The following is a 15036-nucleotide window of genomic DNA, read 5'->3' on the forward strand; positions in this document are numbered from 1 at the left end:
TGAAGAACTATCCATCCTGTGACGCTTCCCCAAAAATCCTAGCAGAGCAGCTACACAGAACATAAGTGACACAAGGAAAAACCCAAAAGACTGAATGGCCAAGAATGTGTCAGAACAACATGGCACACAATGAACCCAGAAAATAAATTTAAGTGTGTCACATCAGCATGATAGTGAAAAAAACTAGACTTCATTACCAACCACAAAATATTAAGACAATGATCTACAAGAAAAATTGATCCTTGGAGGGCTCAATAGTACAATTAAGATAGAACTGCAGCCCTGGCTGGTGTGGGTCAGTACATTGAGAACTGACCTTTAAACTGAAAGGTCTTCAGCTCGATTCCCAGTCAAGGCACATGCCTGGGTTGCAGGACAGGTCCTCACTTGGTGGCGTGCGAGAGGCAATCAGTCGATATATCTCTCATACACCAATGTTTCTCTCCTTCCCTTCCCCCTTCTCTAAAAATAAATAAATAATAACTTTAAAAAATACAACTGCAACACAGAGGAGGGGAAAAAAATATAACTACACAAATAAAAAAGTAATAAGACTTTTGCCGAGCCACGCAGCTTTTTAGATCATCAGAGAGATACACCAAGGTTGCAGGTTTTATGATTAGTCAGGCACGTGCAAGAAGCAACCAATGAATGCATAATTAAGTGGAACAATATATCTATGTTTCTCTGTCTCTCTCTCTTACTCTCTTTCTCTAAAAAAATCAATAGATAAATACAATTAGGTGTAGAAGGTATGTACTTCAATATCAAAAGGACCATACATGATAAGCCAAAACCACCAGCATATTCAGCAGTGACAAACTAAACACTTTTTCTCTAAGATCAGGAAAAAGAGAACGACGTACACCCTCACCATGGCTTTTCAAAATAGTATTGGATGTTCTAGCTCAAAGAAGAAGGTAGGAAAAAGAAATGAAGATATCAAAATTTAAATGCGGTAAAACTTCTTGTGTTAACAGATGATATGATCTTATATAAATGAAATCCTAAAACCTACACACACACACACACACACACAAACACACGCACGCATGCGTGTGCGCACAAATGTGCCAGAATGAATAAGCAAGTCCAGTAAATCTGTAGAACCTAAACCACATACAAAAATCAGCTGATGTATACACTAACAACAAAATATCTCAGTAAGAAATTAAGAAACTAATCACATTTACAACAGCATTAAAACAAATAAAACATTTAGGAATATAGTTCATCAAGGACTAATGATTTGGAGTCTAAAAACCATAAGACAGTGATGAAAGAAACTGAAGACATAAATTAATAAAAAGATATCCTGTGTTCTTGGATTGCGAGAATTATTATTCTTAAAATATCTGCTCTAATTGAAGCAACCTAAAGATTCAATGCAATCTTTCCCAAAATCCAATGGCATTTTTACAGAAATAGAAAAAGAATCCTAAAATTCAAACCACAAATGATCTCTTATACTCAAAGCACTTTTGAGCAAGAAGATCAATGGTTGAGTTAGGGGCATCACACTTCTTGATTTAAACTATATTATAAAACAGCAGTATTCAGAACAGACACGAATAGACACATAGACACACAGACCTAAGAAAGAGAATAGACAACACAGAAATAAACCCACATATGTGGTCAACTACCCTTTGACAACCACACTGATGACAATAGGGAAAAGGTGGGTTCGGTGATAAATGGTGTTGACAAAACCAGATATGCACCTGCAAGAAAAGACACTGGAGTCCTACCTTACAGCACTCACAAAAATTAACTCAAAACACATTAAAATCTTAAATGTAACACATAAAAATGTATAACTCCTTGGAAAAAGAAAAGGCTTCCTGTTACCGGGTTTGGCAATGATTTTTTGGATGAACCAAAAGCAGACAACAATAAAGCAAAAATAAATAAGCCACACTACATCAAACTAAGAAGCTTCCGCATAGCCAAGAAAGCAATCACTAAAATGGAAAGAGAGAAAATATTTGTAGAGACTGTCTTATAGAGGTAATTATCTATAATATATAAGATGCCCATTCAACTCAGTAGCAAAATAATAATAATAATAATAATAATAACCAAAAAAAATAAAATGGGCAAAGAACCTGAATAAACGTTTCTCAAAGATCTAGAAATGGACAGCCAGTGCAGTACCGTCAGCTCCACAGACAGGGTGCCGGGGCAAGTGAGAGCCGTGCAGGCACTTGGGCGACGGTGTGCTCACTGAGGAAAAGTAATTAAACGTGAGCGAAGGGATCCTAAGAAGCTAAGAGGAAAAATGTCAACACATGCTTTCTTCGTGCGAACTCACCAGGACCACAAGAGGAAGCACCTGGATGCTTTGGTCAGCTTCTCAGAGTTTTCTAAGAAGTGCTCAGAGAGGTGGAAGACTGTGTCCACCAAAGAGAAAGGGAAATCTGAAGACATGCCAAAGGTGGACAAGGCCCGTTATGAGATAGAAATGAGAACTCACATCCCTCCTAAAGGGGAAACAAAGAAGGAATTTAAGGATCCCAATGCCCTGAAGAGGCTTCCTTTAGCCTTCGCCTTTTTTTGTTCTGAGCACCACCCAATGTGAAAGGAGAGCATCCCGGCCTGTCCATTGGTGATGCTGCAGAGCAGCTGGGAGAGATGCGGAATAATACTGCTACAGGTGGCAAGTCGCCTTATTAAAAAGAAGGTGGCCAAGCTGAAGAAAAAATACAAAAAGAATATTGCTTCATACTGAGCTAAAGGAAAGCCTGATGTGGTGAAAAGGAACTCACCACCAAGACTGAAAAAAGCAGGAAAAATAAGGAAGAAGAGGAAGACGAGGAAGGTAAAGGAGATGAGGAGAAGATGAAGATGATAACGGTGAATAGGTTGGATCTAGAGAAGTTTATTTTCGTATCTATAAAGCATTTAACATCCCTGTACACAACTGATTCCTTTTAAAGAAAAAAAAAGGGAAATGTAAAGCTGTGTAAGATTTCTTTTTAAACTATACACTGTCTGATTTCGTATAGTTAACACACTACCGATGGTGGTGTTTTTAATAGCTATTATCCTTGTCTGATACAGGATGGAGGTTGTAAATTGGCATGGAAATTTGAAGCAGGCTCTTCTTGGTGCATGGCACTAATAGGTTATATATGGGGATGGTAGTGTTTTCATCTTCAGTTGTCTCTGATGTAGCTTAGATGAAATAATTGTTTTGTTAACTGAACAGAACTCTGTAATTGCAAAAAAAAGAAGTTGCAGCTGTTTTGTTGACATTCTGAATGCTTCTAAAAAATAGAAATTTTTTTATATAAAAAATCTAAGAAGGAATCTAAAACTGGCCAACAACTATATAAAAAATATTCTTCCTCACTAATAAACAGAAAAATGCAAATCAGAACTACAAAAATATTACCTCTCACTTGACAAAATGGCTACCATCAAAAGAGCAGAGGTAAGTGTTGGTGCGTGTGCAGATATAATGAAATGAGTGTGCACTACAGTTGAAATGAAAAAACAAACAAAAAAAAACCCAAAATTATAGAAAAAAGAATAAAATGCCAGGATCTGGGGTGTAGGGGAAAACGGGAACCTGTCAGTCAAAGCTACAAATATTCCTTTCTGAGTTCTGAGGATATAATTAAGAACATGGTGACTATAGATAATGTTATATACTTGAGATTTACTAAGAGTAGACCTTAAGCATTCTTAGTATTAAAAAAGATGAGGTAGACCTGACCAGATGGCACAGTTCATTGGGACATCATACCATACACCAAAAAGTTGCAAGATTGATTCCTGGTCAGGGCACATACCTAGGTGGTGGATTTGATCCCTGGTTGAAGCAAATACAGGAGGCAACAGATTAATGATTCTCTTACACTAACGCCTCTCTCTCTCTCTCTCTCGGATCCTTCCCCTTTCATTAAAATCAATTTAAAAAATCTCCTTGGATGAGGATTAAAAAATAATAATAATAAATAACAATATGGTAACTTCAGATGGTGATTGACATTTCATTAACTTCACAGTGGTAATTATATCACTATATACATATAAAATCAATACATGGTACACTTTAATATATACAAATTTATATCTCAAAAAGCCTTTAAAAAAAAGGGAAACAGACTTAAACACTACATAGTGTTAAGTAGGGTGTTAAAAAGAAGCCCGTGGTTCAATTAAGTAACGACCATGTCAACAGCTCCATCTCCTGGCCCAGGGAGGCAGGAAGCAATGACAGCTAAAACAAAGGATCAAACCCTGGGATGCAGACCCAACGTGGATCTGGACACATTAACCCAGACACTGAGAGGGCAAGCACGGTGAATCCACTAAACGCAATGCAACAGGACTGACCGTGAATCCTTTCCAGAAGCGTTCAGGACTGAGACTGCAGGGACAGAAGAGGGCAGTGCAAACAAACCAATCCTAGCAATACAGCAACTACCTGGAAATCCCGGGCAGCAAGCAGCGCCTGTGGTCCATACCTGAGCACCGAGAAAGGTCTTGGGGTGGATGGAGCAGAGTCTAGTCCAAGTTACTGGTGAGGCTGAGGGTCTTACCCAGAAGTGAAAAGTTCTCCAGCATCACACAGAGGTACAGGCGTCTCTGAGCCTCATCAAGCAGCCTCCATTCCTCCCAGGAGAAGTGCACGGCAACGTCCTCAAAGGTCACACTGGCCTGTTATTGCGGGGACAGGAAAAAACATGAACATTCTGTGTGTGACAAGCCACAACCCCCCTCCCCACACATCCACCCCACACCCACCCCCCTCCAAAGCGGCCCACCTCAGAGGAATTCCATACCGAGGTGCCACTGGTGCCCCCCTCCCCTCGGGTCCCTTTATTCCTGGTGTTCAGCCCTCAGCCACTTCAGGCAGGAAGGCACAGAGCTGCAATCCACTTCTGGTCCTGGCTTGTACCGTCCCCTCCATCCTGTCATTAACGCCCCTTGGGGTCTCTGGATTGTGACAAGACACAGCCGCCCTTCAGCGCCCAACACAGGGGCCCTGGCACCGTAACTCACACCTTTTCTCAATTCGTACGTCATTCTGCAGGTTGTCCCTCAGACACCTTCAGTCCCCACCTGAGCTCCCACAGCCACGCGTTTGTGGAGACGCTGCTTTGAATGCGGCATCTACGCACCAGGCCCCTGATTCAGGGTTCCCCTCCCAGAAGCCCATGGGAATTTCAGGAGAATATGACCCTTTTCACTGGTGGGCTGTACTCAGCAGCCGCAACGGGCTGTCTCCACTTTAAAACCCCAGTCCTGACAGTCTCCATGCCAGGCACAGTGACATTCAAAAATCACCACATGTGCCCCAGACCTTGGCCACCAGCCAGCCTGAAACACCCTCTGACCCCATCACAGCAGAGCCCACACACGGGGTGGACCCTGCAGAAGCGAACGAGTAGCAGCTCTGCCCTCAGTGTCATGTCATCTCAGCTACTCCTCGGCCTCCAGAACCATCACGTCCACTCGCCCCGTCGAAGCCTTCGTCACCCGCCACACAGTTACGGTGACCACCTCTTTCCCTCACCTGTATTTCTGTGCGCGGCACCCTCCTCGCTCTCATCACAGAGTGAATTCACTGGGCCTCCTGATGTTCAGTCTGAAAACTTTGTTCGCCGTGAAATGAAAAGCATGAACATAAAGTGTTTTATTTAGTTTTTGAGTGAACCTTAGTGTCTTTAGAACAATTGTAGGATATGCATATTTGACATATTCAAAGTGGAAGTTACAAATGGTGGGTATTTTACTAACATGTCTTTGGTGAAGGTGGTTGTTAAAACTTATGGATTTAGTGAAACTGTGATATTCTATAAAAACATGCCAATAAAATTTTGTATAAAATAGCAAGATAATCGGGCATGTAAAGAATCTCCAAGCTAAAGAATGGTGGTCATGTTACAATTCAATGTGTGGAGTTTGAACTGTGCTTGCAACTAATCCAATACCCAGTCAGTGTTTAGGGGAAACTGGCAGAGATCGTGGTTGTTACTCCCTTTAAAATGACCCACATTTAGTATGTCTTACATCACTTGTGTCCGAAAAAGTCTGATTTCCATCAGTTGTTTAGCAGGGAAAACCCATTTGACATGACACAAGTGAGAGGTTACATGAAAATACAATGACCTGAAAATAATGCTCTAAGTACCAGAGAGCTCACAAGGCCTACTCAGGGCTGCTCTATCTGTTGAAATTAAAAATCAGTGACACTTAAAAAGGCTTTGGAAACTCAGCACTAATCCAAAACATCCTCCCGGTAGCAGTGAGGCTCGAGCGAGAAGGGGAAAGGGGTTAGCCTTCCGAGGGTGTCCATACATGCCAGCTGGTGCCTTCCATATGCATTGTGTTGTTCAGGAAGACGCCCAGAGAGCACCGAAGACATGTGTCATCGTGGGTGCGCCAGACACTTGTCTTCTCTAAGAAATGCCTGTCACCCCTGACTCTGCTAACTGAGCTGTGGAAACACTGACCCCACCTGGTTTGGCTCATTGGCTCCCTTTTCATAAAATTTGGAGTAAGGTTCTCATTTGTGCCGGAGCACGCCGGGCACTGGACTCTGTTCTCACACAAACACCCCTGGTGGAGACACGGGGAGAAGGGAAAGGAGGGTGTGGGTTCAAAACATGGTCAGGGCCGCAGGGAGGGCAGGGCCCCACCCGGCCAGCCTGCACAGAGGGCAGAATCACATGGCCAGCAGGTCCTCTGAAGGGAGAAGAGGGGAGCACTCGACTAAGGAGACCAGAATCCTGCAGATCCCCACCATTAGCTCTGAATTTAAAGTTTCAGGGTTCACGTCCAGCTGTCCCCTCTCCTACAGGGTAAATGTCAGATCCATGTACCAACAACACTTGAAGAGTCAAACGGAGGCATCGAATTCACCATCGGGGATGGGATCCAAGCCTCTCACACATAATGCAAGTTAAGCGGAAGAACCAGGCCCAGCCCACCAGGGTGTCATCAGTACCAAGCTCTGTGCTAAACCCTGAGGTGAGACAGACATGATGCAGCTAAGGATCAGAGAAGTTCCCCCTAGAGGTGACAGAAATGATGGTGTTCCCATGGAGAATGTGGGCAGTCGGTGAGCACGCCTGTATGTCAGAGGAGTGGGAAGGCAACTGTGATGATAATTCTAGTGATGGAACAGCAGCCGCAGCTGAGCCTCCCTGTTCCTCCCCGGCCACGTGCCCACGGCTGAGGGCTTCACATGTGGAGAGGTGTCCCCAGCTGTGCAACCACTCACTGGTTTGAATGCAGCCTCTTGAATCTGACACTTGTCTGTTGCGTGACCTTGGAAAACTCACTTCATCTTTCTGATCGTTATTTTCCCCAAAATACCCACGGTATTGTAACAAACAAAACAAAAATCTCAAAAAGCAAACTCTGAAATACTGGCACCACCATGTATTTAGTGTTTTGTTGCTTCTCTTGCGTCTCACATGGGCACGCTTGGCACCTCCGTTACTTTCATATCATCCGTGAGTGAGTTTGGCGAGCTCTAGAGTCACCCCGTGATTCCCTGGTAAAAAATCCATGCTGACTCCTCAATGCCATGAAGACATCTACTCCACGTGGTGGCATCTGTGTGGACCATCGCAAGTCAGGGGTCCTGAGAAGAAGCCCCACTTAGTTTTCTCAAGCACCTGGGGCAGAAGGTCTCAAAAGTGACCGGCCTGTGGCTGGCACCCACACGTGATGGCTGGTGGTGTGGCCCCTACTCCCAGAATGGACAGTAAAGACCAGAAAAGAGCGGCTTTTTACCCCCATTTTACACAACAGGAAACTGAGGCTCGAAGAGTGGATGTTTTGCCTGTCCTCATGGAGATGACTCCAGGTCTGGGATTTAAACCCAGATTGCGTGGCCCAAAATGTGAATTATCTGTTACTGATTTCTTTTCTTTGGCTTCTGGTAGAGCTTTGGGGGTTGGCAAATACCCATTCATTTTTGCACTTCAGGGGTTCATCCAGACAGAGTTGACAGAACCTAGGAGGAACAAAGGGTCGAGGTCCCTCAGTCACGAGTGGGAGGCTCCATCACGCCACCCCTTAAGGTGACCCGTGCCAGGGTCCTCTCCCGCCGCTCGCGCCCCGCTCCGCTCGCTGAGCCGGATGGCGGCGGCCGCGCTGAGGTGAGCGCGCGCCCGGCTGAGGTGAGCGCGCGTCCCCCGAGCCCCCGAGCCCCGCAGCCCGGGGGCGGGGCGCCCGTCACGTCCTGCAGCCCCGGCCCCCGCGTCCGGGCCGGGAGGGAGGCTGAGCGGAGGCGCGAGGGTCGTGGCTTCGGAGGGGCAGCGAGTACAGGGCAGAGGGGCCCGGGCTCCCGCGCCTCTGAAACGTGCGTGGCGCCCTGGGTGCCCGATAATGGAGTGAAGGTGCGGGCGGGCCGGCGGGACTGCAGAGCCCCGCCGGGGGCTCCCCCGCGGCGGGAGCCGTCCGAGGGCGGCGTGGAGCCGGACGGCGTTGGAGGTCCGCGCGCTCTCGCCGGGGGCCGGGGGCGGCGCGCCCGGGTGAGCGGGGAGAGACGCCTGTGAAGCAGGGCAGGGCGGCCGCAGAGCCGTGGGGGTGGGACTGTGGGGCCCGCCGGTGTTCGGGGGAAGCGGGCGCACGGCGGCGCGCGCACGGGTAGGTGGTGGGGCCGAGGGCCCCGAGGCCGTGGGGCGGGACCCGGTGAAGCGGGAGCGCCCCTTTGCCGAGTGTCGCAGGTGGAGCCTGGGCGCCCCCGGGGGACTTGCTGGGCAGGAGGGACGGGGCCCTGCAGGGACGTCCCCGGGCTTGGATGAGGTCTGCGCGTCCCGCTGCCCGGTGCCGAGGGCTGCTGCTCACCGTCCTCACGGCCCCGAGGGGTGAGGAGACCCCGCTGGGAGCAGGGCGTGGTGTCCCCTCTGATCGGGGAGCCCTGGGGGAGGGTGAGCAAGACACTGAGACAAGGAAATTAAACAAGACCAGTTTGAGCAATTTACAGCCAGCTGGTGAATCCTAACACCTTATCTCCCCTCACCAAGGACAGTGGAGAACAAATGGTTACACCTCTCCTTTTTTTTAAAAAAAAATTTTTTTAATAAAGATCTTATTTGTTTTTAGAGAGGGGAAAGGGAGGGAGGGAAAGAACCATCAATGCGTGGTTGCCTCTCACACGCTCCCCGTCCTGGGTATCCGGCCCACAACCCAGGCACGGGCCCGACTTGGAACTGAACCTGTCACCTTTGGGTCCACAGGGCCAACCCTCAATCTTCCCAGCCACACCAGCCAGGGCTATACCGCTGCTTCTTTACCAGAGAATACGTAGCCTCCCTGACCACTACAGGTGGCCTGGGAAGAGAGGATGTTAATGCAAATGGTGAGGTAACTTCTCAACAACGGCAGGGAGCTTGAGAAACAGCTGCTCAACGCCCCTTTGAGCTCCTCCTCCCCTGACTCCCAAGAGAAACTGCACGTTGCCGCTCCTGTGTTTAGAATTTCCCCCTCTCAAATTCTTAATTTCCCTCTGTAAACTTGCTTCTGAAAACTCACGGGAAAACGGATGGTGGGGTTTTTACCCACCTTCTCAGACTGCTGGCCTTTTACATGAATAAAGGTGCAATTACAATCGAACCCCCGTCTCCGCATTTCGGCTGAGCAGGGACAGGCAGCAGGAGCGGGGACTTGGTTGCCCTCTGGTTGCACCAGCATTGAGGAATGAGTTTTGGCTGTCTTTGCAGTTTTCTTAGTGGATTGCTTGTGCTGCACAACACACCCTGGTTTAATTACTTAACAATAAAGCTGTTTCTGTCTCTACTACCCTTGTAGAGAGGATTTTGAGCTGAGAAAAGATTTTGTTTGTACTTGCTCAACAGTCACCATCACACACCTGACGGCAGAGACCACACCTCGAGCACCCACCTCAGCCACAGGTGGGATGTAACAGGACGGCACAGAGAGGCCAGGAAGGCCTCCTTTCTAAGAACACCATTGACACGGATGGGCCCTGTGGGTATTTTTCTTCTGGAAGCAAGAGGGGTGATGGTGAGGTCTGTTCTTTTTAAACTTTGAATAATTTATTTGAGGAAACATCAATTCCAGTCAGGCAGCATCAAACCAGACTGGGGGAAAAGGCTTTTTTGTTGAACAGAAGTAAATCAAGAAAATCATTGGATTGGCTACAGTGGAAGGAGTTGCTTCATTTGAAAAAGTCTAGTTGACTGTGATTGGTTGTTCCTAGCTTCCAAGTTTCTTACCACTGAGGCATTTGCAAGAACTTACTCTGAATAAGGCTTTCACTTTGCCCATGCAGGCTGCCTGACGTTGGACCCGCCTCAGTCTACTGATTTCCTTGTTTAACCACATTCCGAAGCCAAAGGAGCAGGTTGCTAGGCGGCTTCAGTGTCTGGAACCCTCACAGGACTCCCTGACAATGGAGGTCATGGGACAGCCCTTGTCCCCATTAGCCAACTTGGCTCACTGCAGACACTCTGAGGGTGTCCACGAGGAGGCGCACCCCTGCGGCCCCATGGCCTGGAGCAGGAGGGAAGCAGCCGGGCCTTCTCTACGAACCTTCTCTGGGTTTCACCTCTGCACTGACCTGTCCATCAGCACCTAGGGACTCATTAGAAATGCGACTTCTCAGCCCCGAACCCAAACCTATCCACTCACTGTGGGGGCAAGGTCCTAGAGTCAGTGTTTTGAGACACCTCCAGGTGGTGTCAATGTAGAATAAGAGTTCCATCTCTTGCTCTGGTTCCTGTACAGGACACTGGAGATTCATGTGATTAACCTGGAGCACAGCTGTCAAATTTCACAACTGAGGTTGCAAGTTCAGCAGGGCACGTTGTTATCTTAATTAGAAAAAAGTTCAAGTATAGAATGTCCAAATTCCTATTATTTATGGATTACTACTTCTTTATAGACATGGAACGTGAAAAGCGTCTCTAATTGTTGTACATCCTGGAGAAAAACAATGTTTGCATGGTGTTTATTTAGCTTTGTGCGCACGTGTAGACTGCGGCACGTGTGCCGGACTCAGGGATGTTCCTATATAGTTTTCCTTAGGACAATAAAGTGACACTTTAGTTCATCAATCTGCAGTGACATCTTCTCCCTTAACATTTTGGGAACCGAATCACTGAGGATTTGGAGTCTGACTTTTGCACATCCCAATGCGATCTGGCTGTGCATCACCTGTGAAAACAGCAGTGGGAGATCAGCCTCCAGAGGCAGAAGTGAGAACTTGGCCAGAAAGGTCCCTCCCAAATCTAGGGGATGAAACTTCCTCTAGGTGTCCCTTCTGGGCGCTGGCCCTCACATCACAGGCACAGTGGGTCTCTAGTTCCCACACAGGGGGCCCAGGGAATTCTCTGGTTGCTCCAGGGCCTGTCCTCCTCAGAGGCCACACTGGGGATGGGAGAGACGAGGAATGACCCCAGTGCCCAGAGCGTCTTCCTGGGATCAGGGTGTCTGGAAAAGTGGTCCAGAGCGGTGGTGAAATGCATGGAAGGTAACTATCTAGAGACCAACAATTTTCCCTGGAGACCAGAGAAAAAGATAAAAGTCACTTGGAGTGTTCAGAAGATGAGAACTCCTTAAAAGGTATGGGTGGTGTTGGAGGCAGCAACTCAAAGATGTGTGCTCGGTGAGGCCACTGGGAGTCCCCACGGCCCCCATGTGTTCAAACAGCTGTCTCCATCCTGGCACGTCTGGATTCTCCCCTCCAGCCTGTGGAGCATCTGCAACCTCCAGCCAGCTGGCTGCCCCATGTGTTCTCTGCCTGGTATTTTCTAAGTCTCCTCCTGCAGGTACTTAAGTTTAGCTTGTGACCTAACACCATGGGACACAGAATTTTCCAGCTCCTTCTCTGAGCACATCACTTTCATAGTGGGAGAATTTACTCTTTGGGCAAACACTAAAAAGCAGGGTCAGATTTACTGTATTACTAGAAGCCCAGGCTTATGTGATGAAAATTATAAATATACAGGCTAAAATTTAAGCATGTATGGTGTTTTTAGCCATCACATTGTGCATGGCACAAAAGATTTGGGGAAAATAAGAACATTTAAAAACAATGAACCAAGCCCTGGCTGGTGTGGCTCAGTGGATTGAGTGCTGGCCTGCAAACCAAAAGGTCACTGGTTCTATTCCTGATCAGGGCACATGCCTGGGTTGTGGGCCAGGTCCCCTGTTGGGGGCGTGGGAGAGGCAAATGACAGATGTTTCTCTCTTTTTCTTCCTCCTTTCCCCTGTCTGAAAATTAAAAACAAACAAAAAACAATGAACCAAACAGAAAAATGATACAGATGCTCTACAAGATTTAAATTCTAACATGTTTGTTGTTTCGAGATCTTCTTTGCAAAAGCGAAATAGCTTAACTTAGAAAGGAAAAAAGCCAAATGATATAAAGAGAAATTGTACTGAAGACAACATATAGGTGGCAAATAAACCGATGAAAAAGAGCTGCGTTTTTTGGAAACATCCAAAAAAACATCCAGTTAATTGGAACATCATCCTGTGCACCAAAAAGCTGCGTGCTGGATTCCCAGTCAGGGCGCAGACCTAGGTTCTGAGTTTGATCCCAGGTTGAGGCATATAAGGGAGGCAAGAAATTGATGTTTCTATCTCTGTCTCCTTTCCTCTCTCTCTAAAATCAATAAACATAACTTTGGGCGAAGATTTAAAGAGAAAAAGCTCAAAGTCACTAATCCCTAGGCAACTGTGATAAAAACTACACTAGGACAGCACTAGTTACCAAAAGAGGTAACATTAAAGACTGACCATATGAATTACTGGCAAAGATGTGCTAGTTCAATCTCTGGTCAGGGTGTATATATATGCAAAGCCACCAATTGATATTTTTCTCTCTCTAAAATCAACAAATTTTTTTAAATTGTAAAAATATGTCCAGATCAGCTTTATTTGCAATTGCCCCAAACGGATGGTTGGATAATGGTATATATCCAGAAAACAAAGTTATTACTCAGAAATAAGACAATAAAGTACTCACTTAGACTTCATAGATGAATCTCAAGTAGACATGAGGGAATGGAGGGAGAAAGAATAGTAAACACTTTTTAATTCCAACCATCTAAAAGTCTAGAAAATGCAACCTAATCTATAAAAAGACTAAGTCAATGATTGCTGTGATGTCAGGGAAGGTTATGAAGAGAGATGACAAAGAAAAACACAAGGTACGTGAGTGATAGATGTTCATTCTCATGATTATGACCTGTTTACAGGGTGTTAAACATGGAAATACTTAATAAAACTGTAAATTTTAGTATGTTCTATTGCATGTCACTTATTCCTTACTAAAGTTCAAAACAGCTCAAAATAAAAACCTAGACCTCTCTCTTCAGAAAATAAGCTATAAAACTATAGCTTAGAATAAACTATATTGACTCCAGAAGCTCTTCTTTCCTAGCAAGGTCTGTTTGGCCTCCGTGGCAGCTGGTGAGCAGTGAAGGACAGATGTGGTCACTATCAGGACTATGATGGTTTCATACCTATGTCAAAACTTATCAAATTGTACACTTTATGTATATGCAAGTAGTGCATGTAAATTGGTAGTGAAATTTTAAAAAATGGCTTAGGATTACAAAAACAAGCTTTGTATCATGATAGTTTTGGAGAATAGGTTTGACCACCCTACACTGACTCTTATTATCTCTTCCCTCAGTCCCTCTAGGGGGTCAGTATTGCCTTGATGGCATCAAATGTGGTGGTGAGTACTGAACATGTGCACCTGAGTCAACAAGAATGCTGCCTGTGTCAGGGACCACACCCCTGGAGCACAGGTCCCCCTCTTCCTCTTTCCTGTTGTATACTAATGGCCTTGAGGCAGACGTCACTGAGTGGCTATGGGAATCCACAAAACCTCTTGATTATTTTTGGTTTTTCTCACAGTGATGCCAGCTACACAAGATAACAATGCCTGGCGTTTCTCCATCTACATACACTCATCATGTAGTCACAGCTGCAGAAACAATTCTGGATGCATGTTTAGAAGAGGGACATTCCATCTAGCTGGCTGCAGTCTCTTCCAATCCCTAACGGGCAAGTGTTTTTCTACACCAACTACGGTTTTCCTGGACCCAGTTTTTCAGCCAGTGACCCTATGTGCCCGATGAATTTTGGACATCAGGGTACATTACTTTCTATCCACCTGGGGAAGATACACCCTCAACAGTGCTGGTGTAACCTGTGATATCTGCTGTGGGTAAAGGAAAAAACAAGCTACTCTTATAAGTACCTCAGGTTTTCATACCTGCCTTCCTTTCATGGTCATCTCAAAGACTCCTAAAACTCATAGCATCCAAATAAAGACCAGAAAGTCATCAGTCCTTTCTCAGAGGCTGTGAACAGCCATGCAAATTTGGTCAAAACTGGCCATTTATTTTCTGCCATCATACGGTCCTTCAACAAGCAGAGAAAGTTCGAGACCATAAAAATTGTTCACTTCTTCATGCATTTAGAGCCTGAATCAGTTTATAAACTACCCCATAGAATAAAAAGAACAAAAATATTAAAGAAATTTAAATAATAAGGCCTGCTCATGACCAGTGTGGCTCAGTTGTTAGGTGTTGTCCCACAAGGCGAAGGATGGTAGGTTCTATTCCTGGTCAGGGCACATGCCTAAGCTGCGGGCTCAGTCCCCATTCAGGTGCATGTAAGAGGCAACTGATCAATGTTTCTCTTTCACATTAATGTTCCTTCCCTCCCCTTCTCTATCCCTTTCCCTTTCTCTAAAATCAAATAAATAAAATCTTAAAAAATAAAAATAAGGCCTGAATTATTGTACAAGCCAAAGCAGTATGCAGCAGGCATGTGCCAAGTTCATAAACTGGAAAAATCTCATCACAAATTTCAGATGAACACATCCGTGGAACAGAGAGTCATTTCTACGCAAGTGGAGTGCAGAACTCATGATATTCTCTGGATCAACAGAAGGACCCAGTCCATGTCCAAATTACTAATAAAGAGAAAGCTGACTTCCTGAGGGCTCCAGTCACTTCTATTTTGCTACAACATCATGAGACCAGAGGTCAGCTTCCCTGAGCACATCTGCAGGCCTGCACCGTG

At 45.8% G+C, this 15036-nt stretch overlaps 1 pseudogene; it reads left to right on the forward strand.

The window, feature by feature from the left end:
• Positions 1-2137: 2137 nt before the first annotated feature.
• LOC129082408 (high mobility group protein B1-like) lies at positions 2138-6910 on the forward strand (annotated as a pseudogene).
• The last annotated feature ends 8126 nt before the right edge of the window (positions 6911-15036 follow it).

The sequence above is a fragment of the Pteronotus mesoamericanus genome, unplaced genomic scaffold, assembly GCF_021234165.1.
Source record: "Pteronotus mesoamericanus isolate MK-2021 breed Mesoamerican mustached bat unplaced genomic scaffold, CSHL_Meso_final scaffold_128, whole genome shotgun sequence".
NCBI lineage: Eukaryota > Metazoa > Chordata > Mammalia > Chiroptera > Mormoopidae > Pteronotus > Pteronotus mesoamericanus.